This window comes from Bison bison, unplaced genomic scaffold (assembly GCF_000754665.1).
Source record: "Bison bison bison isolate TAMUID 2011002044 unplaced genomic scaffold, Bison_UMD1.0 scf7180017864533, whole genome shotgun sequence".
Classification (NCBI taxonomy): domain Eukaryota; kingdom Metazoa; phylum Chordata; class Mammalia; order Artiodactyla; family Bovidae; genus Bison; species Bison bison.
In genome coordinates this window covers 10,150,803-10,176,157 of record NW_011495082.1, presented here as the reverse complement: position 1 = coordinate 10,176,157, position 25,355 = coordinate 10,150,803, and the positions used below count along the sequence as shown (strand labels likewise).

The following is a 25,355-nucleotide window of genomic DNA, read 5'->3' as shown; positions in this document are numbered from 1 at the left end:
TCATCTTAGGTAGAGCCAGATTATTTTCTAATATTGTATAGTAAAGGAATCATGGTCCCTTGGAGAAATGGCTGATTCTAGGACCGCAACAGGAAATATAGTAGATGAGCCTGGAGGATCTTGCAGAAACTGTAAGGAAGTACTCTTGCTAAAACAAACAAACAATGATAGGAGTATTAACAAATAAAAAAAGTAGGGAGAAAGATTCAAATCTCCCTTGCAGAATTACAAATAATTTATGTAAATACTGCACCCTCGAAGGAGGCTGACATGACTCCCCATTCCTTACATGTTTGGACTGCACATAGTAACTTCTTCCCAGAGTGCAGTTAGCACAGAAAGCGGGGAGGCCAGGGAAGAATACCTGGACAATGAGGAAACACAGCAAACACTGCATCAGCCAAGCAATCAAGGTGATCACCAACAAAGATAACTCATGTTGATGGCATGTATGCTTGATGTGATTCAATGTCAATGGCATTTCACTTCTGCGATCCTGCTTCCAAACACCCATAAACTCAGTCCAATCACGAGAAAAACAGACACAAATCTCAACTGTGGAGGCATTTGACAAACAGCTGCATGGTACTCCTTAAAACTGAAAAGGTTATCAAAAACTAGGAAATTTTGAGAAACTTTCACAGCACAGAGAAACCTAAAGAAATATGACAATTTAAAGCAATGTGGTCCCCTGGATGGTATCCCAGAACAGAAAAAAAAATATTAGGGAAAATAACTAAGGCTATTTGGACAGCAAGGAAATCGAACCAGTCAATCCTAAAGGAAATGAACCCTGAATATTTATTGGAAGGACTGATGAAGAAGCTGAAGCTCCAATACTTTAGCCACTTGAATCAAAGAACCAACTCCTTGGAAAAGACCCTGATACTGCTAAAGATTAAGGGTGGGAGGAGAAGGGGGCAAAAGAGGATGAAATGGTTGGATGGCATTCAGCAGCAACTTTATGGACATGAGTTTGAGCAAACGCCGGGAGACGGTGAAGGACAAGGAAGTCTGGTGCGCTGTAGTTCATGGAGCCACAGAGTCAGATGTGACTTAGCGACTGAACGACAACAACAACTTGAATAAAGTATGAGATTTATTTAATAATGATGTATTTTATGGATTCATTGACTGTGATAAGCATTAAGATGTTATTAATATGTATTTCGTAGGCTCATTAATTGTGGGAAATGTTAAGATGTTACCGATACAGGAACTAGGGGCAGGGAGGATGAGGGAAACACAGAGACTCTCTAGATTATCTTCACAATTGTTCTCCAAATCTAACACTGTCCTAAAATTAAAAGTTTATTTTTGAAAACTTACAAATACAAGATTACTAGTTCTAAAATATAAAGAACTACAAATTGACAAGAAAATAAACAACTCAAAATAAGACTGAGCAGAGGTTATGCACAGGATACTCATAGGAAAGCCAAATGACCATAAAACTTAAACAAACAAACAAAAAACAAAAAAAAAGACACAAAAAACATTGACCTTATCAGTGGACGGTGGGAAACAGAAAATAAAACATATTATTTCTAAACCATCAGTTTTTGGCCTATGTTTAAGAGAGTAAAAATATCCAGTGTTCAGAAAGACACAGAAAAATGGACACTCCTACATCACTGATGGAAGCATGAACTGCTACAGCCTTTTGCAAAGTACTGTGGCAATATTTATTGCAGTAAGAAATGTATATACCTTGACTTACCAACTATACTTTGGGGAATCTATCCTATAGCAGTAAAAGCACCATAATAAAAACATATGTATGCATAAGGGTTATCACTGTAACATTTTATTGTTGTTACACAATATTTTTAATGAGTGGCAAAAAAATTAGAAATAATCTTAAGGTATATCAATAGGGTAATGGCTATAAATTATAGTATATCTGTATTATAGAACATTATGCAGCTATAGAGAAAGCATAATGCAGATCTATTAATCTGGAGAAATACAATAATGTTATTTTAAATGGCAAAAGAAAACCACAGTATAGTATGCATGGTGTGAAACTATTTTTAAAAACCCTCTGAATGTGCCTTTATGTTGAAATATTTTTGGCAAACTGCACACCTAGCTGATAACATGCTACCAACAAAAGAGTCAGATGGAGCTTTAGATTTAATCTCGTTACTCTTACACACATATTCTAAAATAAAATAAAACAAAACATCGAGCATGATTGTCTTATGTTACTTGTGACAGGAATATAAAGATGTAAATGAATGCCAGAACAACTCGCATGATCAGAAGCAACATTGTAACACAGTAAAATAAGATGTTTTCTATGGGCCCACAGTAACCTACTTTCTACATCAAGAGAAAAAGCACCAAATTATTAATTTTTATCAGTGACCTACATGAGAGAAAGGAGCACAGTCAGTCGGTATTTGTCTTCACTGGGGTACAATTGTTAAGCTTCTAGGAGTTGGAAAAGGGTTCCAATTGGCTGGGATGATTCAGAGAAACAGCATTTTCAAAAATAAAATGAAGTCCAGTGTATGTAAGTAGGAAACCATAGAGCAGAAAACCAAAAACAATAAATTCAATCCAGGAGACATTGACAAACATGGGTAATCTTTGAAGTCAGAAGTGCAATCAGCAAGAGTCACAGGGCATAATGAATAAACACAAGCACAACGGGGTAAATCTAGAGGGGGGGAAACCAGAAAAGAGAAAAGCCAGCAGAATACTTGAGAACCAAGGGCTCCATTTCCTCCGTACTCAACACAGTCAAAACTTCACTCAGCGACACAGAAGAAAGACGGCATCTGGAGCTACTCGATTTAATCATTAAACTTCTGGCTACAGTTATAATCATACACTCTTTGACACAGAGCAGTGTCAATAATTATGTTTTAAGGAGGGAGGGGAGGGAAGAAGCCAGGGAAAGAGAAAGGAAATTACTTAGAAATAAAGAGAATAATGAAAATGTTCATTAGAAAAATAGGCTATGCTTAGTCACTCAGTCATGTCTAACTCTTTGCAACCCGATAGACTAGCCTGCCAGGCTCCTCTGTCCCCGAGAATTCTCCAGGCAAGAACACTGGAGTGGGTTGTCATGCCCTTTTCCCAACTCAGGGATCAAACCCAGGTCATTGCAGGCAGATTCTTTACTGTCTGAGCTACCGGGGAAGCCCAAGAATACTGGAATGGGTAGCCTATCCCTTCTCCAGGGGAACTTTCTGTCCCAGGAATCAAACCAGGGTCTCCAGCATTGCAGGTGGATTCTTTACCAGCTGAGCTACCTGATAAAGTAAGGAGAATAATGCAAATGTTAATACAAAAATAGCTAATCTGAAATGTGAAGATATGAACATTAAAAGGAGGAACTTCTAGACTTTCTGTAGACTAAAGAATAAATAGAAGTAACACTACAGTTTTATAGCCCACTTGGTTAGCATCAATCTTGCAAATAGAAGAAAAACATGTCCCAGTCATAGTAAACCCCCAGAATGCGAATTTTATGAGTAAGCTTGAAGCCTACCCATTGGACTTCAGTTTTCTAGACAAGTGGACCAAAGACGACATGCTACAAGGGGCAGGGTAAAGAGCAGTCTTCATACCAAATAAGAACATCAGTGTATTTCAGATTAGAGCATCCAAGATACTAAGAAGCTGACAGGCAAGAATCAGGCCCCAGGGGCAGTAAAATTATAGTGCTTTCTTTTTCAACCATGCCTATACATCTTAACTCCAAAAGATCTCACAAATGAACAGAAAATGTTTTAAAACCCTTACTTATACCTAAATGGGCTTCCTGGTGGCTTAGATGGTAAAGAACCTGCCTGAAATTTTGGAGACTTGGATTCAGTCCCTGGGTCAGGAAGATCCCCTGGAGAAGGGAATGGCCACCCACTCCAGTATTCTTGCCTTAAAAATTCCATGGACAGAGGAGCCTGGTGGGCTATACTCCAAAGCCTTATATGTACTAAGGCATTTGCTGCAGCAAAGAGAAGGAAGGATAGAAAAGAACAAGCTGTCACCAGACAAAAAGAAACTTAAGAGATTTACAAATGTATTCTCTCTTGTTCAAAGGACACTTTCAGTCCTTAAGCCTCAAAACCCTCATGAGAAAAGCTTAATTTTCCCTAGAACTTTTAAGTGACGTAGTTTTGAGAGATAAGAGTGTGAGAAAGAGGCAGAATAATGGGAAAAGTGCTGGAGCAGGACTAGTCTGTTCTAGTCTTGGCTCTGCCTCTGATTCACTGAGGGGTCCTGAAGGTGTCTATGAAATTCTCTTTCACATGACAGACATGAAGTATCCCACTCCAATGTTTCATGTTACTGAAATGTGTTCTGTTTTGTTTTAAATGGAAAATTACTTGCGTTCATACTTCTGAGTTTCCCATATTTTGCTTCTGAAAATAAGGTTATAGTCAAATTTTAGCCAATTGTTTTTTATTACAAATTCCTATAATATTTTAAATTCTCTCCTGAAGCTGCAATGGTCTAGGCCAGTGGTTTTAAAAAAAACTTGTTTTGAGAGCATGAAACCATTGGTCAACAGACTTGTCATAAACAAGACTGATATACAAAATAGAAAAAGAAAGTCACTTTGCTGAGGAGGAAATAGGAGGGAGTAGGAGGGCTTTCCAGGTGACCCAGTAGTGAAGAAGCCACCTGCCCGTGCAGGAGACACGGGTTTGATCCCCAGGTCAGGAAGATCCCCTGAAGGAGGAAATGGCAACCCACTTCAGTATTCTTGTCTGGGAAATTCCATGGACATAGGAGCCTGGCAGTCTACAGCCCTTGGGGTCGCAAAGACTAAAGTGACTGAGCAGGCATGCAAGCACGAGGGGATAAGAGGGGTGGATACAGGGGAGAAAGAGTAGAGTTCTGCTCACCCCACCTCCCCACTGTGCTTTTCCAGGGGTCCCTGAGGACTGCCACTGCACCCTTGAGAACATCAACATTCTGTGACAGCTTATCACACACAGGAGTAATGTAGGCATACGTATTTGGAAACAAAGGTCAAGGAACACAACTCTATTTAAACTATTGCAAAACTTCTCTTTTTCAGTGGAACTAATATTAGTTGGCCTTCACTTGGTATAGATTAATCACAAACAGAAATGCAAATGAGCATACTGCAAGGCTGCTACAGTCCACTGTTACAAAGTAGGTTTCCAGGTCATCCAAAATATGCTCAAGTAAAATTTCTTTTAGAATGCCATCAAAATGAAAATATAAATAAAGATAAAACCAAAGCTGTATTAGAAAGATGCTAACTAGTAACAGGAAAACATATGAAAGCATAAAACTCACTGGTAAAGACATATATAGTTAAATTCAGAACAGTCTAATATTGTAATAGTTGTGGTAATACAGTTCTATTATAAAGTTAAAATACAAAAGTATTGAAAATATTTACAACTGCAGTATTTGTTAGTGAAAATCATTAAATGAGGGGGGGATAACAATTTAGAGTTATTGAGTGCATTTGAAATTAGGGTGTTGTTAGCTTCAAACAGACTGTTATTAATATGTTTTTTTATATAAGCCCCATGGTAAGCACAAAGTAAAAACCTATAGCAGATACATAAAAGAAGAAAGGAATCAAAGTACACCACTACAAAAAAAATCAAATCACAAAGGAAGAGAATAAAAGAGGAAGAGGCAGAGAATTATAAAACAGGCAGAAAATAGTGAACAAAATTGGAAGAGTAAGTTCATACTTATAAATAACTATTTTAAATGTAAAGCAACTAAATTTTCCAGTCAAAAAGAATGACTGAATGGCTAAACATACAAGATTCAGTGATTTGCTGTCTACCAGAGACCTATCTCAGCTTTCAGGTTTAAAGTGATATAATTGAAAAATTAGACTTTAAGTCAAAGTCTAGACACACAAAAAAGTCATTATGTAATTATAAAAGAATTTATTCATCAAAAGTATAAAGCATTCATATATATTTATGCATCTAACATTGGAGGACCTAAATATACAAAAGTGTTAATCACCCAGTCGTGTCTGACTCTTTGCAACCCCAAGGACTGTCACCCGCCAGGCTCTTCTGTCCAAGGAATTTCCCAGGCAAGAATACTGGAGTGGATTGCTATTGCCTTCTCCAGGCAATCTTCCTGGCCCAGGGATTGAATCTGGGTCTCCCGCATCGCAGGCAAATTTTTTACCATTTGAGCCACCATGGAGGTGATCTAAATATTCAAAGCAAATATTAACAGATCTGAAAGGAGGAACAGACAGTGGTATAACAATAGTAGGAGACATCCGTAATTCACTTTAACATTGGAGAGACATTCTGGATAGACAGAAGTATCAACCAGCAAACACTGTATTTAAACTGTGTGTTAGACTAGACGGACCTAACATTCATCTATAGAACATAGCATCCAACAACAGCAGAAAACGTATTATTCTCAAGTACACATGAAACGTTCTCCAGGAGACATCATATGTTAGGCCTTAATAAATTAATTTATTAATAAATTTAGTTAAGCTTTAATAAACAAGTTTTAATAAATTTAAGTGACTCTTTCCAATCACACTAGTATGAAACTAGAAATCAATCACAAAAAAAGAAAACTAGAACATTCACAAATACGTGAAGATTAAACAACATGCTATTGAATAACCAGTGGGTAAAGAAATCAAAAGAGAGATTTTTTTTTTTTTAATCTTGGGAAAAATGAAAATGTAAACACAACATATCAAGACTTATGTGATGCTTAACTTCTTAAAAGATAAACAAAATAGATAAACCTTTAGCTAGACTTGCCAAGAAAAAAGAAAAAGAAAACTCAATAAATAAAATTTTTTAAAAATGAAAGAGGAACTATTAAAAGTGATACCACAGAAACATAAAGATTTATTGGGATTTGGGGATTAGCAGATGCAAACTATTATACATAGAATGAATAAAAACAAGGTCCTACTTTACAGCACAGGGAACTATGTTCAATATCTTGTGATAAACCATAATGGAAAATAATATGAAAAGGAACATAAATATTCATACACACATACATATATACATATATATAGCAAACATTTTGCTGTACAGTAGAAATTAATGCAAGATTGTAAATTAACTATACTTCAATAAAATAAATTTTTTAAAAAGTGAGGCCCAGTTTCAGCCCAATCTGTGCCCCTACTGGGTGGGACTCAGCCATGGCTGGGTCTTTTTGATGACTAGAGGGGTTGCTGCCCACCCCGCACTGGAGTGGGCAATGAATCGATTAGTAGGAGGTTCACTTGATGAGAGGAACAGAAAAGAGGCATGTGAAAGTCAAAATACAAGATACCAAGTCTCAAGGACTCTCTTACCTGTAAGGAAAGCAAACATCTGAATAAAGAATTCTTTCACTCAACCAGTATTTATGGACTGCTTACTAAACAATGGCAATGGGACTACAGCAGTTGTGAAAAAGCCACAAGTTCAGAAATAAGAACATAAATTCTAGATCTTAATAAGTGCTGTGAAAGAAATAAAGCAACGTACTAAATGGGGACAATTTTCCGTAGAATGGAACAGGACAATATCCCCAAAGAGGGATATTTTAATCAATATGGAAGAATGAGAAACCAGGGACAGGATAAGAAGGGAAAAGATGTGTGCAGGAGGCAAGAATAAAAGCCCTAAGGCAGGAGGAAGCTTGGGACCCAAAACACAGGCAAGGAGTGTGGCTGGAGCCAGTGGATAGTGGGTGGCATAGGGTGAGGGATTAGCATCCCCCAGCACTGCAGAGGTTTGAATCATCCTCAGTGTTAAGAGGACCCACTGGTGCATTTTTAACAAACGGGAACTTTGATTTTCTTTCAGTTCAGTTCAGTTCAGTCACTCAGTTGTGTCTGAAACTTTGCGACCACATGAACAGCAGCACACCACGCCTCCCTGTCCATCATCAACTTCCAGAGTTTACTCTAACTCATGTCCATTGAGTCGGTGATGCCATCCAACCATTTCATCCTCTGTCGTCTGCTTCTCCTCCCGCCTTCAATCTTTCCCAGCATCAGGGTCTTTTCAAATGAGTCAGTTCTTCGCATCACATGGCCAAAGTATTGGAGTTTCAGCTTCAACATCAGTCCTTCCAATGAATATTCAGGACTGATCTCCTTTAGGATGGACCAGTTGGATCTCCTTGCAGTCCAAGGGACTCTCAAGAGTCTTCTCCAACACCACAGTTCAAAAGCATCAATTCTTCGGCGCTCAGCTTTCTTCACAGTCCAACTCTCACATCCATACATGACCACTGGAAAAACCATAGTCTTACTGTCCTAAATTGGGGTTCTTCAAGGGAATTAAGTCCTCATGCCCAAAGGCATCCATTGGATGAAATGAATGAATTCCCTCCTAATGCATTCAGTCTCTTGGGAGACTTGAAAAAACGACCACTCAAATCAATTTCAGTAGAGCTTAGTTCTCTCACATAAAGTTAGCTCAAGTTAAGAAAGACTGGAGGGCAGTATCACTTTCAACTTCTATTTTAAAAAGCAAGGTCAAATCGGGGGAAAGATCAAATCTGGTAAAGGCAGAGACCCTAAAACAACAATAAAAAATAAACCAGAAGCCAGAAAGTCTCTAGAGGACTAAGGATTCAAAGAGAAAAGTTAGACTCACTGAAGGTGAGTGCTCTAAGGAAAATAGAACTCTGCAGAGGCCAGGGTGAAGGAAACATCAGCTAGACTAAAATCAAATACGGGTGCAGCTGAAACCAAAACACATGCTCTCATTCAAAAAAAGAGACACACCAGAAAAAGCTTAGAAAATATTATGCTTTTCTGTCCTCCTCAAGGGGCCCCAAAACATTTGAAATAAACTGCTACACACTCACATATCCTATAAACAATGTTCTAATCTCACAAAGACAATAAGGCATGCCACAAAAACTCTCAAGGCCTAGAAGTCACCCAGATGAGAAAGGTTTGTGTCAGAAGTTAATTTAAAATTCTAAAAAGGGCTTAAAATCATTTATTCTAATTGCTCAGTGTCTCTTTCCCAGAACGGAAATGACCTAACTCAAGGACATAAAAACTGATCGTGGCCTTTTGCAAAGCTGACAGAGACATGACAAAAATTAAGCTGTAGAAATGCATTAATACTTCTGAAATAAACGTGTAATCGCTTACCTCCATGTAGTTTAAGTGCATGGACTAAACATGCAATAATTCATCATACATATCTGTCATTACCAGTAAAGGTGTATCACAAATCAACTTTAAGCAAGTGATGTAAAAATGAGATTTCTATTTAATGCACTATTGTAAATTGTACCAACTGCCAGTGTTAACACTGGCAGCATAAGATGCCAAAAAAGCTTTTAAATGCCTGGAAGGAGGATGCTTTCCAAAACTGTTAGGAAAAAAATAAAAAATAAATAAAAGGAATTGAGAAGAGGTGGGGGCAGGGAACCTTCTTCTTGTCATTTAATATTCTGGAGTAAGACCATAAAGGGTACTCAGAAATAAAGAAAACAGAGCTTTGAGCTTCTCAATCAAGGGCCAAAGAAAACAGTCCTTCCTTTCTCTTCTTTGCAGTTCATCAGTACAACACAGAGGTGTGGCTGAGATAAATCACTCCAGCTTTCCAGCTCTGCAAGTGGTAACCTCAAGTACATTAGCTCATTTTCAGATGATATTACAGTTTACTTTTAAAACAACAACAATGAAGGTTGATCCCTAAGAGTACCTGTCTTCATGTGAGCAATTATTGAATTTCACAGTCTCATAAGAAAACATAATCTGTAGTAACGTATCTAATGATCTCTAGTGACCTACCACCATCTACAAATTTTAAAGAAGCTCAATAAAATAATCTTGGACGTGACTACAAACAAAAATGTCTATTGTGTGAGTGTTAAGTCTCTTCAGTCACGTCTGACTCTTTGTGACCCCATGGATCGTAGCCCACCAGGCTCCTCTGTCCATGGGATTTCCCAGGTAAGAATACTGGAGTGAGTTGCCATTTCCTTCTCCAGGGGATCTTCCTGACCCAGAGATCGAACTCATGTCCCTTAAGTCTCCTACATTGGTAGGCGGGTTCTTTACCACTAGCACCATCTGGGAAGTCCAAAAATGTCTATTATGCCCTCTTTAACTTGTAATTTGACATTTGATAACATTGCTAAATTATTTCAACATATTTTAAAGGCCCAGGACATTGAATTGTTCAAATGTCATTGCCAATGAAAACATGGAAGACCAACTCATCTTTTTCAAGTAATTAAAAATAGTAAAAACTAGGGTTCAAGTTTCAGTCTGGCTAAGTTCAAAATCTGGCTTCTTAATTTACTAATTTTATGACCCTAACCTCTCTACACTTTAGTTTTCCCACCTATAAAAAGAAAGAAAAAAAAAAAATCCTCTGTGTAATGCTGTCTTGGGGATTCAGAGAGATAATTTACAGCGTGTTTTGCATGATTTGCGACACAAAGAAATGAACAAATGATTACTGTAATTCTGAGGAGATGAAAGATGTTTAGAATACCATAATTTGAATACCTATAAACATGACAGCTTTTATATACTACCTTGGTTTCAGGAAACATTTAAGGTAGCTTACAAAGATATTTGAAATACAAAGTCACTAAATCAAAATGTGAACACAAAAAGACAGTAAAAACGATGGGATTAATTTTAAAGGGGCAAAATGTCAGAAAAGATGAGCTTCATCAGTTTTATACAGTATGATTCCTAAGATAGAACAATTACTTAGGAAAATAAATCAATAATTAGCTGAGACTAAAACAAAACAGGAATTTTTTTTCAAGAGTCTTCCAAAAGAGGACAACAAAGAATGAAAACTATCTTCAACAATATCCTTACAAGAGATAAATTTCACAGACTTTCTCAGTACAGACTCCCCACCAAATTGCAGTGACACATTTTTTAAATAAAATCAAAAATCCCATACTAAGCAACCAGACGTACTTTTTGAATTTGATAAATTAATTACATAATAGACTTTGTGCTGGGTTTGCAAAGAATTCCCCCACGGCACTATTCCTACATAAAACAGAGTAATGAATCTCACCTCAGATAAAGCCCACCACCCTCTGTACTCATCTTTCTGGAAGAGGGGGCACTCATGGAGAAAGGAGAAAGCAGGTGCTTTTGCCATTAAATAGTTTAAATGAGAGGCGATATCTCTGTGAGGGAGGCAAATATCATGCCAGGGATCAAGGTTGTAAGAACGCTGTTGAATTTAAGCTTTGTCATTTCACCGTGGTTGTTAAACTCTGCTTTCTCTTAGGAAGTAATATCAAAACTCCGAAAATGAAAGGGGCAACAAATTAGGAAGATGCCTTCCCCAGCACTGCCAGTCTGGAAAGGAGGAAAGAAGAGAAGGGGAAGAAAGGGGGAATCCTGAGGAGTAGATACTGAAATAGTCCTCAGGGTCCCTCCCATAATTCCTGGCCAACGGCATACCAATGCCAAAGAAAAAAGAAAAGAAAAGTAGAGCTACTTCATAGACAGAGAGTAATATCTGACCTTTACTGAGTGCTAATTGAGCGCTTTAAGCTAAGTATACCATTTCAAGCTCATAACAACCTTATGAAAGTGTGAAAGTGAAAGTGTTAGTCACTCAGTCGTATCTGACTCTTTGCGACCCCCATGGACTGTAGTCCACCAGGCTCCTCTGTCCATGGAATTCTCCAGGCAAGAACAATGGAACAGTTTGCCATTCCCTTCTCCAGGGGATCTTACCAATCCATGGATAGAACCTGGGTCTCCTGCATTGCGGGCAGATTCTTTACCATCTGAGCCACCAGGGAAACCCAACAACCTTAAGAGGGAAGTACTTTTATTATTATTACCTTTCTGCTTTTGACGCGAAAGTCAAATCTTTTGCCAGCACTTCCACACAGCTTGCAAATGGCAAAACCAAGAGTCAACACCAAACTAGTCAGTCTAACCCCAAAGCTCTCTCATAAAGCTTCCCATCAGATGAAAACTCCACTCACACACGTGACCCAATATCTCACCATCTAAGTTAGCTTTGAACTTTAAAGAGCTAATTGCCCCACCACTGAGGGAAATCATTGAGGTCACTGTAAATAAGAAACTGCAATTATTCATATCTATCCATAAAATATGACATTTTATAAAGCTCTTAATCACTGGGCTAGTGACTCAAAATTTCATTCTCTAAATTTAAGGGCACTTTAGGTACCATGTAAAATGTTAAGCAAAAGCCAAACATCATCTTAAAGGCTGCAAAATCCTCCTAGTTAACCTACGGTCTCAGAACAATCTACATAGAATCAGAGCCCGATTTGGTAAGATATGGACAGTTGCGATGCCCAGAAACTGTCACATCTTTGTGACATTTTGTTTTAAGAATGGGGACAGTCCTTTAAAATTAAACAAGGGAGAAAAGAACACAACTATGTAAGACTAGTCATTAAAGTCAGTTGATGTCCTATTCAAACATCAAAGCACAGGGTAAGCAAGGGGATAGGATATAAAATAAAATGAGACTGAGATAACTTTACCAATATCTTCAGTACACATAATCATGCATTAATAGCTGCCGTAACTGTCAGTTCCATGAAACAATTCGCATTGTTTCGTTACCATTCTTATAACTTATCTAACATTTATATAAGATCAACATTCAAAGGGCTTATTGTTGATATTAAGAAATACAAATATGAACTACTATCCATTTGCTCATTAAGCAAATAACCATGCATGATGCTCCTTGTCTAAAGGTACCAGGCACTTCCTATAGGAAAAGAATGTAAAGTGGAATATGGGACAAGTAAGGTCTCTATGGTCTCTACCCTTAAAGGGTTTACACATTTAGATGAAAAAAATTTGAAGGTTATAATGAATTCTGGTTAAATTTGACTCAGCCCTATAGTTGGGTATATACTTGAAAATATTTAAAATTAAAGAATATAAAAAAGGAAAAGGAATAAAAAATGTTTAAAGATTTGAGATTAGGTCATTTAGAGCAAAACAAAAGACTATGGTCTCCTTTAAGTTCATAATAAGCTTTTTTTTTTTAATGTTTTTATGGTAATAATAAGCTTTATATTAATAAAAATTTTTAAGAAATGGGAAGAGTTTGGTCTGAACACACGTAAGGACAATGCTGTTAATCAGGATGAGTACATTGTCAGGGGGAGACATAATACTTTCCAGATATAAGATTCTGAGAACTCAATCAACCAGTCAAATAAATATTTCTTGTATTATTGAAAGTACCAACTAGAAAAATTACTCACCGAACGAGGAGGCAGCTGAATAGAACCAGAGGCCTTCATACTCTGAGAGGAGAAAAAAAGACCTTGAAACAGGCAAAGCAGTGCTGGGATGGGGAAATTAAGCAAACAATTTTAAGAAAGAAACAGCCCATTTTTTTAATGTTTACAAAACTTAAATAAGATTTTTAATGTACAAGGATTCACAAAAGCATCTCTCAATTCTCCCCATTCGGTAGTTAAATGGGTACATCAGCCTAATAATTCAGAAGACAATCCATTTTGTTGAATTTGCTCTTTAAACTACTTTGTAATCTGGGAGCACATATCAACCTCCAGGGACCCCCATTGTGAATACAAACTTGGAATAAGCCAACAACTGTCTAATCCACCAAGTAAACAATTCTCAAGGTAGCCCACAGTTGATTTTTCCATTATGCTGAACTTCAATTTTGGAAAATAGCTACTTAAAAAAAAAACTTAAATTCATGCCAAAAATGTAAAGGTGTCAGAAGCTTGATTTCTGAATTCCCCATCAGTATTTTTTTAACAGCTTTTGCTTTTTTTAAATTAATTAGTTAATTTGGCTACCTGGGGTCTTAGTTGCAGCATGGGGGACCTCTGTTGTGGCAAGTGAACTCTCCATCTGTGACGCGGGCTCAATAGTTGTGGCTTGGTTACTCCAGGGCATGTGGGAGCTTAGTTTTCTGACCGAGGATCAAACCCACATCCCCTGCGTGGCAAGGCAGATTCTTAACCACTGGAGCACCAGGGAAGTCCCCTTGCATCAGGATTTTAACAGTATAGACCAACAAGCTTTTAGAAAGGAAGTCTTTCATTAGAAATTAATAATGTGTTCATTATGCCCACCACATGGCTAGTAAAACAGGAAAATGGGCCTAAGAGTCAGAATAAAGAATGATGAATAGTCTCTTAATCTCCAGGCTTTTCTGCCTCCTGACTTCATAGAGATGTGGTAAGAACATGCTAAAATAATCAATACGATTATTGTTTATTATAAAGTTATTCAAATTCAAGGATCTATTACTATAAGCTTAAAGCTCAACATTCAGAAAATGAAGATCATGGCATCCGGTCCCACCACTTCATGGGAAATAGATGGGGAAACAGTGGAAATGTTTTTAATGTACAAGGATTCACAAAAGCATCTCTCAATTCTCCCCAATCGGGAGTTAAATGGGTACATCAGCCTAATAATTCAGAAGACATTCCATTATGTTAAATTTGCTCTTTAAACTACTTTGTAATCTGGGAGCACATATCAACCTCCAGGGACCCCCATTGTGAATACAAACTTGGAATAAGCCAACAACTGTCTAATCCACCAAGTAAACAATTCTCAAGGTAGCCCACAGTTGATTTTTCCATTATGCTGAACTTCAATCTTGGAAAATAGCTATTTTCTGTTTCTGTTTTCAATTTTGGAAAACAGAGTTGGTGATGGACAGGGAGGCCTGGCGTGCTGCGATTCATGGGGGTCGCAGAGTCGGACACGACTGAGCAACTGATATGATCTGATCTTCCAAAGAAATCCCAGGGCCAATCTCCTTCAGAATGGACTGCTTGGATCTCCTTGCAGTCCAAGGGACTCTCAAGAGTCTTCTCCAACACCACAGTTCAAAAGCATCAATTCTTCGGCACTCAGCCTTCTTCACAGTCCAACTCTCACATCCATACATGACCACAGGAAAAACCATAGCCTTGACTAGATGAACTTTTGTTGGCAAAGTAATGTCTCTGCTTTTGAATATGCTATCTAGGTTGGTCATAACTTTCCTTCCAAGGAGTAAGCGTCTTTTAATTTCATGGCTGCAATCACCATCTGCAGTGATTTTGGAGCCCAGAAAAATAAAGTCTGACACTGTTTCCACTGTTTCCCCATCTATTTCCCATGAAGTGGTGGGACCGAATGCCATGATCTTCGTTTTCTGAATGTTGAGCTTTAAGCCAACTTTTTCACTCTCCACTTTCACTTTCATCAAGAGGCTTTTGAGTTCCTCTTCACTTTCTGCCATAAGGGTGATGTCATCTGCATATCTGAGGTTATTGATATTTCTCCTGGCAATCTTGATTCCAGTTTGTGTTTCTTCCAGTCCAGCATTTCTCATGATGTACTCTACATAGAAGTTAAATAAACAGGGTGACAATATACAGCCTTGACGAACTCCTTTTCCTATTTGGAACCAGTCTGTTGTTCCATGTCCAGTTCTAACTGTTGCTTCCTGACCTGCATACAAATTTCTCAAGAGGCAGATCAGGTGGTCTGGTATTCCCATCTTTTTCAGAATTGTCCACAGTTGATTGTGATCCACACAGTCAAAGGCTTTGGCATAGTCAATAAAGCAGAAATAGATGTTCGCATAATATATGTATCCTAAGAACTTCTAAATGGCATAATGAGAACAGAATATCAGTAGTAATAGATGCCATTTATGTAGGTCAAAAAGATAAGATTATAGTAACAAACCACTCCATTAGTTCAGTTAATTCATATGAAGCAGGTATAGAGCACCTACTATGTGCTGGGCACTGTGCAAGGCTCTGAGGATGGAAAAATGAATATGAATGGGCCCTGCAATCTGGAACTTACAACTGCACCACTGACTACAAATGTACATTATCATAAATAATGAAAAAAATATCACCATCTGGATAGTTACTTTATTTGACCTCACACGTATAAGAACATTTATTGAAGCTGACACAAAATAAAAGTGGAAAATTGATGCTGCATCTGAATATCCATTTAAAACCCGCAGAACAAATTCCACTTTCATAAATGTGTAAACTTGACTAAAACAAAAAAGCAAACAATGCTCCCCTTTCTCTGCCTCCCCCACCCAAAAAAACCCAGTAAGTCTTGCTTCAAGGTTTGTATAGTGGCCTTATCTCTTCAGCTGATACATGGAGATGAAGGCTGAGAGCCAACTGTCTACCGCCCATTAATGGGGCTCCATACTTATTTGCTTGGATATGCAGGCACAACAGAGCCATCCCTGGCCCCAGCTGGTTTTGATTGGAATAGCAGGTTTCAAACAAGATGGACTTGACCTTAACTAAAATATTGTCAGTACCATTTTATTATTTTATTAAAAAGAAATTTAGAAATTCAAAATGCTCTTGAGCTCTGGGAATTCACAATCCAAGGAAGAACTCTGAACTCCAGAGTTGAGTTATAAAGGAAAAATGAAAGTATCTCAGCATTTCAAAACTGCTGAAACTCAGAAAGGAAAGGTCTCATCATGTTATAAGGAAGTTATTAGGCAGTATTCTCCCAAGTTTGCAGCGAAACCTTTCCTCTACTTCTGACAAGAAAAACACAATCTAGCGGTTCTCCAAAACTAAAAAAGGGTAGCTTCTCAAAATTTATACTTCTGCTTTTGTGATTATTTTTCCTAACTAAATTAAAACTGACCGAGGAGATTTTGAAAGAATCCATTATTCAACAGTGTCCTATAATCATAGGAGTTCTCTTCAATCACTGAAATAACTTAAATACTTAGAAATTATGATCAAAACCATTTGAAGCCCTGCCAACCTAAAGAGACACAATTCTGCAGTAGGAAAAGAAAATTAGAATGCTTAATTGCAAAGGGAAGAAAAGAAATAGTCTGACTGAAAGAATAGACTAAATTTAGATTAGAATTATATTTATCTTTTTGTCACAGTACTAAAACCATTTGGTCTAATTGGTGTGTGCTGGGAAGCGGGGCGTGTGAAGAGGATGGAGGGATCAAACATCTTACTAAGCATAGTCCCTTCTTATGTCCTTGCTGCCACTCCAAGGAGTGTTCCTGGGAACACTGCGTTGACAGTCCATGTCTGCCTCGCCAGGCAAGCACACACACATTTCCCTATCCTGGAATCTGTGCCTCTAAGAGAACTAATAACATGATCCCACTCTACTTACACTTCAATTGAACTTGCAAATGAAATTTGCAGACTAGGAGGATCAATTGTATTTCTTGGCTGGCTTCAATTTGAGAGCTTCACCTCCACAATGCTGACTATGTCAACTTGCTGAAACTAATCTGAGCCTTTCTTTAAGCAAGTTCCATCCTGATCAGGTTGCCATTAATGTTTGTTTTGTTTTCCATCAAAATGAATATAAGCTCAATACTAGGTGGAGTTAGTCCCCATGACTGTCACAAACCAGTAGTTTCAACAAGAGTGAAATCATGAAAGGATTAGATTCTGATGACTCTGTCCTTTCTAATAGTTAAAGCAGCTAGGCTCAACAGCAAAAACAAATATTTACTATGTGCCTATTCTGTGCCATGCACCATGCTACATACTAAGTATTCAAGTCAAATAAAACATAACTGCTTTCCCAAGGAGCACATCATTCATTCAACAAATTAATATGCCAAGGATTATTCTATATGGTGAGGATACTGAAGTGAATGCTATGTGCCCTTGCAAAGCCTATAGTCCATCAAGCATTTCGGCCTTAACCTGGAGTGAAGTGGGCAACCATTGGAAGGTTCTGAGCAGAGAAATGACCTGATTTGACTTAGAAATGTTTTAGCAGATGCATATAAAGCAGATACATACATCTGCCTTAATTGGTGAAGAGGCTACTTGAGCATTTTAGGCAAGAGATGGTATGGAATGTGGAACAGACTAGGGCAGTAGTGGAGAAGTGGTGAGACAGGGTCCATCAGTTAGAGCTCTCTGATTATATGCAAGAGAAAAACATGCAACCAAAAACAGAGAGAAAGAAAAGAAAAGAAAATGAAACAGAATATTGGGGAATTTCCTGAAACTGACAAGGAGCCTTGAAGAACCAGACTTAGGAACTGGACAGGAATAAGGCTAGAAACTATGACCATCAGAGCAATACTCCTGGAGTGCATGAGCTTTAACTGTTGCTTCTGACTTTGTACCACTCTGCTCAAGATTCAAACAACCAGGCGACTTCAGCTTTCTAAGTTTCAGTCACATGCCCATTTATTGGCACATACCCAGCAATATGCCTCTTGAGAAACCTGTATGCAGGTCAGGAAGCAACAGAACTGGACATGGAACAACAGACTGTTTCCAAATAGGAAAAGGAGTATGTCAAGGATGTACATTGTCACCCTGCTTATTTAACTTATATGCAGAGTACATCATGAGAAACACTGGGCTGGATGAAGCATAAGCTGGAATCAAGATTGCCGGGAGAAATACCAATAGCCTCAGATATGCAGATGACACCACCCTTATGGCAGAAAGTGAAAAGGAACTAAAAAGCCTCTTGATGAAAGTGAAAGAGGAGAGTAAAAATGTTGGCCTAAAGCTCAACATTCAGAAACTAAGATCATGGCATCCGGTCCCATCACTTCATGGCAAATAGATGGGGAAACAGTGGAAACAGTGGCTGACTTTATTTTTCTGGGCTCCAAAATCACTGCAGATGGTGATTGCAGCCATGAAATTAAAAGACGCTTACTCCTTGGAAGGAAAGTTATGACCAACCTAGACAACACATTAAAAAGCAGAGACATTGCTTTGCCAACAAAGGTCCATCTAGTCAAGGCTATGGTTTTCCAGTAGTCATGTATAGATGTGAGAGCTGGACTATAAAGAAAGCTGAGCGCCAAAGAATTGATGATTTTGAAGTGTGGTGTTGGAGAAGACTCTTGAGAGTCCCTTGAACAGCAAGGAGATCCAACCAGCCCATCCTAGGGGAGATCAGTCCTGGGTGTTCGTTGGAAGCACTGATGTTGAAGCTGAAACTCCAATACTTTGGCCACCTGATGCAAAGAGCTGACTCATTTGAAAAGACCCTGATGCTGGGAAAGATTGAGGGCAGGAGGAGAAGGGGATGACAGAGGACGAGATGGTTGATGGCATCACTGACTCAATGGACATGAGTTTGGGTAAACTCAGGGAGTTGGTGATGGACAGGGAGGCCTGGCGTGCTGCGGTTCATGGGGTCACAGAGTCAGACACGACTGAGCGACTGTACTGAACTCAGCAATAGAGACTAAGAACCAAGCTTTATTTACCACCATCAGACCCAGATTCCCAAGTTGCATTACATGGGAGAGAGACAACAGGCCAAAAGGAAATCAGGATGCTATTAGGAAGGACAGATGAACACCAGGAAACCTAGCCGACAAGGCAATTTATGTCTGATGGATAAACGCAGAATTACAGACAAAAGATAGCTCAAAATAAAAGTGGTCTCATAAATTGACACATACTTTTCAGCAAAAAGGTATTTTCAGTAAAATTGTCATTTTACTCTTTCTAGATATAAAGATAACCCTGGTACTCAACAGACTATGGTGGAGATTATTTAGCTGTCAAGCGGTCACATGAAGGTTTTTGCTTAAAAGGTCCTAAATGTCTAGATAAAACATTTTGAAAGAAATTTCATTTTTTTAAGCCAGACAATACATAACACATGTATAGCTTTCTCTCAGAAGAATCAAAGGATGTATATTTAAATCAGTATATTTGAATTTGAATTATAGGGTAACTTTGTGAATTACTGACTGTAAATAGCTGAATAAAGGTCCAAATATATACTTTTAAATCATTCTTTTCGCTCTTTCTAGGTAACTCCTACTCTTAGAACAGGAAACAGACATGGGAAACATGCTAACGTCATTCATTCTCTTATCTTACTTTCTCATGTCTATTTCCTGTTCAAAAGAAAAGAACTTATCTAGAGAGTGAAAAGAACGATTTTAAAATAATATGTTTGGATCAGAATATGTAAAACCTTACAGATAATGTCTCCAAAGGACAGGCTGGTGATATGAGACTTTAGACATCCTAAGGGGGCAGCCAATGCTCCAATCTAGTCACCCTTGCCATGTCAGAATGCAGCTCCAGAGATGCCAGACTTTCCGATTTTTCAAAAGAAGCTGAGATTCTAGATTTTTACATGAAACCTCTAGATTTTTAAATGCTGGAAATTTTAGTTTGGGTTTTGTTGTTCTTGTTGTTGGTGTGGTTTTTTGTTTGTTTTTCAGTTTTTGAATAGTCTATAGGTAAAATAAAAGCCTAAATTTAGGTGACCTCTGTTCTTCATTGCATCAAGGTGTGGTCAAACCTTAACAGAGATAAGCAGATGCCTGCATTTCTTTTCTTTCTGTTTCCAAAATTAACAACCACAATTCTTTCTTCCCTTCATGGGAACCAGATGTGGACTTGGCAAAGACATGGATTCCCCAAGAACTCCTTTCATACTCCAGCTGCAACCAAAATGATCAATGCTTTCAGAACAATTTCAGGATGACATGTTTGATGAAGATTTGGAAGCACCAACTCACTGCTCCCTGGATAATGTCCAGAACCACAAAGGGAGTGAACGGCTTCAGGGTGAGACAGCCATGTTGACTGGGACACGTGCAGAGGAACACAGGTCATCTAAACGAGGAACTCGAGAAATGAAGCAACTGAACCTAAGGAAAAAAATATGCTGAAATAGGACCTGGGGGAGGGGTGGCGGGTGGTGGTGGGGAAGGCCACAGTAGAAAGGAAGCCCTTCCTAATTTCTCAACCCCACTTTCTTCCTTAGCACATCTCCCTAGGTCTTTTAGCTGCTTGCATTGGCTTCTTTTGTCAGTTGGGCACCGTAAACAATCTCATGCAAGACACGAGGGACAAAATATATATATGTGTGAATTTCTAAGAGAAATTGCCTGAGAAGAAATTTTTATGGAATGTGCTCAGAGAATTGGTTAGTCAGTAGAGATTCATGTAAATATTTTTAAAAGTATTCATAAGTGACTTAATTCACACAAGCAGACTTCCTTTTGCATTTTTCTCTCAGAACAGTGGAAGCTTTATTCACCAACTCCACGTGAAAGAAACATATTTTTTTTCCTCTCGTGGTTAAGGATCTGTAGAATCATTTCCTTTCTACAATGCAAACTTGGTACATGACTTACCCACTTACTTCAGGTGGATGACAAACCACAATCATGAGAGGGAACGATAGGGCAGTGCTCTGAGAAAGTGCTTTTCATCCTCTCAAAACATTCACAAGCATTAACCAATTAATGGGTGAGTGAAGTCAGCCTTTTTTTAAAAAACAAATGAGAAAACTGAAGATATTTAAAAGCTTTCCCTACAAAGAGATTCAGTGTCTGAGTCTGAATTAGAACTTGGACCTTCCTAACATTAGCAGTTCAGAGATTCAACTCATGTAAACATTTGAAAGGTCAGCTGTTCATCAAATACTTTTCCAACTACAGCAAATGTATCCTTATTAAGTTTCTTTTGCACAAGTTCCAAGGTGCTGAATACTCATCCATTGCCACCAATAATTAACAATCCAAAACAACCTAAACACAGAGAATTTTTTGTTGGCATTTTGAAACTTCAGACTATCTTAGGAACAGAGTGTGTGGGAGTGGTTTTGGGCAAAAGGCAGGCTAGGAAAAAAGACATCAGCTGAAAAGTTTTCCTGAGACTGGTCCTTCCCTGTTTCAAATAGGTTTGCAGCAAGAAGAAAAGTGTTTGTTCTCTTTAAATAAAAACTTTGTGCTTCCTGGAAATGGGCAGAAAAGGAAAAACCAAGCAAAACAATATCACTTGGCCTAATATTTAGAAAATTCAATAAAACTTGGAGTCCTAAGTACAGTCATCCTTATCCTAGCTAGTTAACTTTGATTCAAACATATCTCTCCACCCAAAGTTTAAAGATGTTTTAAAATTTCTTAACTACCATATCTACCGTGAGCAATTTTCTTCTCATTTTTTCTACACTACTCACTGGTAAAGAAACTGCCTGCCAATGCAGGAGACACAAGTTAAATCCCTAGTCCAGGAAAATCCTACATGCTACGGAGCAACTAAACCTGTTCACGAAAGCTATCGAGATTGTGCTCGTGAGCCCACAAGCCACGACGACGAAAGCCTGTGCACCCTGGAGCCTGTGTTCAGCAACGAGAGGAGCCACTGCGGCGAGAAGCCTGCACAGCGCAACTGGAGAGTGGCCTGTGCAGCGACGGAGACCCAGCACAGCCAAATAAACATATACAGTTTTTTAATTAAAAAATAATGAAAAGAGGACCCCAGTGAAAGCATTTCTATTGAGAGAGTTTCAACCTCTACGTCAGACTCAAGATTAACATGAAATGACAGCAGACCTAAGTGCAAAAAAAATTGGCCTTCTCGAAGAAAATCCTTGTGTCACTGAGTTAGAAAAATATTTTTTTAAACAAGACACAAAAGTGCAAAATAGAAAAAAATGGATAAAATGAATCAAAATGTGAAAGGTTTGCTCTTCAAAGGGCACAATTAGGAAAATGAAAATGCAAGCCACAGATTATGAGAAAACATTTGCAAACCATGTATTTAACAAAAGAGTATATTAACAGTATTTTTTCTTTTGAAAAGATATATATATATAAATCAATAAGAAAAGGATACTCTAAATTTTTTAAATGAACAAAAGATGTGAACAATCACAGAAAATATCAAATGGCCAACAGACCGAGAAAAGATGTTCAACATCACTAGTCATCAAGAAAATGCAAACTAAAGCCACAATGAGCTACTAGAATAGCTAATGTTAATAAGACTGACAACGTCAAATAATGTCAAGACAGAATCAACCAGAACTCTATCAAGTCTAGTACGTTGCTGCGGGAGATACAGAAGAGTATTCCAAGTACAGCCACTTGGAAAACAGTGTGGCGGGATAGTATAAAGTTAAACATAGATTTACCATGTAGACCAGCACCCCTGTTCCTACATATTTAACCAAGAGAAACGAAAGCAGATTTCCACAAAGACTTGTACATGAATATTCATAGCAGCACTATTCATAATAATCAAAACTGGAAACAACACAAATGTTCACTAACTACTGAATGGGTAAGTAAGCACGGTATAGCTATAATATGAAGCACTCCATATCAATAAGAAAGGAAAACTGCTGATAAAAATAACAACGCTGATAAATCTCAAAGGCTTTAGGCTGAGCAAAGCTATCCAGATACAACAGCCTACCATATCATATGATCGCATTTATATGGCATTCTGGAAGAAGTAAAACTATAGAGACAGAAAATAGATCAATGGTTGCCTGGACCCAGGGGTCAGAGAAGAAGATCAACTACAAAGAGGCACAAGGGTCCTTTCTAGGATGATGGAATTTTTCTATATCTTGACAGTGTGAGGATTTTCCAACTACACATAATTACCAAAATTCATCCAACTGTACACTCAAATGAGAAAGTTTATTATATGTCAGTTATATTTCAATAAAGCTAAAAAAGGAAACCTCAGAAAAGGCAATGGCAACCCACTCCAATACTCTTGCCTGGAAAATCCCATGGACGGAGGAGCCTAGTGGGCTGCAGTCCATGGGGTCGCTAAGGGTCAGACACAACTGAGCAACTTCACTTTCACTTTTCACTTTCATACATTGGAGAAGGAAATGGCAACCCACTCCAATGTTCTTGCCTGGAGAATCCCAGGGACGGGGGAGCCTGGTGGGCTGCCGTCTATGGGGTCGCACAGAGTCGGACACGACTAAAGCGACTTAGCAGCAGCAGCAGCAAAAAAGGAAACCTCAGTGTTAGGAAATCTTTATTTATTCCTGCCGTTTGACAAAATCTTGCTTTTAGAAATAATCTGAATACTAATCATCACATTCACAGTACTTAGATCTGAGGTTTCCTTTCAGAAGGCACTCACTAGCCATTTCATGTCTATGATTTGTTTTGATATTGTTTCGAGATAACCAGACACCTCAGAAACTGAACAATGATTTGACTTGCTTATTTTTCATCTTCAGAACATTATTTTCTGAAGAAGACCTTACCTAAAGTCAATGTAGTCACAGTATAATGAAATTCAGCAAGCATTTGTTTGGGGTCTGCTAAGTTTTAAATTCTGGAACCATACTGCCTAGGTTCAAATTACAGGTCTATGGCTTAGCAGCATGACCCTGGACATTACTTAACCCTCTGTGTTTCAGTTCCTCATCTATAAAATGGAGATAATAGCAGCATCTACCTCATAGGCTTGTTCTGAGGATTAAATGAGTTAATCCATTAAAAGTGCTTAGAACAGTGTGTAGCACATAAACAAACACCCTGCCTTCACAATTATTACATGCAAGGTGCTAAAACTACAAGCGTAAGAAAGAGTTTGTTTTCATGGTTGCTGTTTGCTTGTCTTGATGAGCTCACAGTTCAGTGAAAAGACAGAGAACAAATTAATAATACATAATAAAAAGGAACACAAAGAGAGACATCGTTAAGTACTATGAGAATGTGGATGTGTGAGCAATCCATGAAGGAATTAAGGGAAGCTCTTGAAGGACCGCTACAAGCAGCAAACTTTGGGGAAAAAAATGGGGGTTCTCCAGACATCCCCCCTGAAAGTAGTACAAACAGTAGCTGTGGTCAAGCACTGAGGTCTGCTAGATGCTGCGCGCTGTGCTGTAAATCTGACACAGGCCATTTCTCTTGTAATTGTTGCAGTAACTCCATAAGCCAGATACTACAGTACCCATTTCACACTTGAGGAAACAGATTATGATCACTTCTCCAAGGTTACCAAATTAGTGCATGCCTTAAGCTAAAATCCAAACACAGCCTTTCAGACTCTGAAACCTGCTCAGAGAGAAAAAAAAACTGCAGCAAAGACTCAGGTGTCAAAGCTCACAGAATCGTAGGAAAGAGCAAAAAGCTCAGTGTGACACAGATAAGAGAACACAAATCAAACAAGGAAGCTGAGTGCTTTGAGGTACCGCAACTGGTTATCATGTCTCAGACAAGGAAATCCATTACTACTCCCAGACGGGATGTTTTCAAGGCCTACTTGCCAGTGGCTCAGATGGTAAAGAATCCGCCTGTAACGTGGGAGATCGGGGTTCAATCCCTGGGTCAGAGAGATCCCCTGGAGAAGGAACCGGCAACCCATTGGCCTGGAGAATCCCAGGGACAGAGAAGCCTGGCGGGCTAGAGTCCAAGGGAGTCACAAAGAGTCGGACACGACTGAGCAAATAACACGCACACTGCTTCAATAGACTTAGTAAGCATTTACTTTGCCAGATCTTAATATCAGTGGCAAAGGTTTCTTAAAGTGTGTTCCAGTGACGATCTGTGCCAAAGCCCCCTGGAAAATGTATTAGAAATACAAGTTTGCTAAGTACCACAGAAGCCTAAGGAATCAGAACCTGTTTGGTC

At 38.5% G+C, this 25,355-nt stretch overlaps 1 long non-coding RNA gene across 3 annotated transcripts in view; it reads right to left on the bottom strand.

The window, feature by feature from the left end:
* The window catches only part of LOC104982534, a 210,100-nt gene that overhangs the window by 121,258 nt on the left and 63,487 nt on the right, over positions 1 to 25,355 (bottom strand). For 2 of the 3 annotated variants that reach the window (XR_824522.1, XR_824523.1), the window contains one exon: positions 13,213 to 13,254. The exons of the other annotated variant lie outside the window; for it this stretch is intronic. This is a non-coding gene — a long non-coding RNA (uncharacterized LOC104982534). The remainder of the gene's footprint in view (positions 1 to 13,212; positions 13,255 to 25,355) is intronic. 3 annotated transcript variants of the gene reach the window in all.